Source organism: Rhineura floridana, chromosome 3, assembly GCF_030035675.1.
Source record: "Rhineura floridana isolate rRhiFlo1 chromosome 3, rRhiFlo1.hap2, whole genome shotgun sequence".
Lineage (NCBI taxonomy): Eukaryota > Metazoa > Chordata > Lepidosauria > Squamata > Rhineuridae > Rhineura > Rhineura floridana.
The window spans coordinates 13,536,251-13,537,062 of NC_084482.1; positions in this window are offsets into that span (position 1 = coordinate 13,536,251).

The window sequence follows — 812 nt, forward strand, 5'->3', positions numbered from 1 at the left end:
TTGATAAGCCTCTTGTTTTAATTGAAATAATAATTATAAATTCTTGTTCTTATCACTAATGGGAGTTAATTATCTTGCATATGCTGCTGTTGCTTCTATGGCTGTAACCGAGTGTTAAAGATAAGTGAAATGCAAATAGGAAAAAAAAACACAGAAGGCAGTAACACTTCCTAAATGTAATACCATACCAACCACAACAAGATTCCTATGAGTAAGGCAAAAAACTAAGCATCTCACAACCAGTCAGGATTCCTAACCAAAAACCAAAAATATGATAAATGAAGAAATATGTATATAAGCACGACTATCAAATATATTTATTATTTACACAAACTGTAAAGATATTTATAGCGCAATCCTAAGTTTATTTATTCAGAAGCAAGTCCCAGCATATTCAGTGGGGCTTACTCAAACAGGGACAAAACTGCAACCTCAAGTGATAAGCAACTTCATTCACACAACCCAAAATTCCGAATCATGCCACTTTATGCTGTTTTGCAACTGTTTATACTTGTTTTATGGTCATTGGATTTTAAATGGCTTTATTTCTTGTTGTGAGCTGCATTGGTTTCCAACCCTACCTCACAGGGGTGTTGGAAAGACTCCATACACGCACACGCACACACAGCAGATGTATAAATACATACAGCCCATATAATAGTTTATTGTCAAACCAGTTGGTCATTGCAGAAAAATCAGTATTAGTTTTAAAAAAATCTATTACTTTCCTACAGAATAAAAACTGTAATACCTAAGTAAGCCCTGCCTACTTGCTTTAAAATTGGACTGGAGACAGAAAGAGTTTGAACACA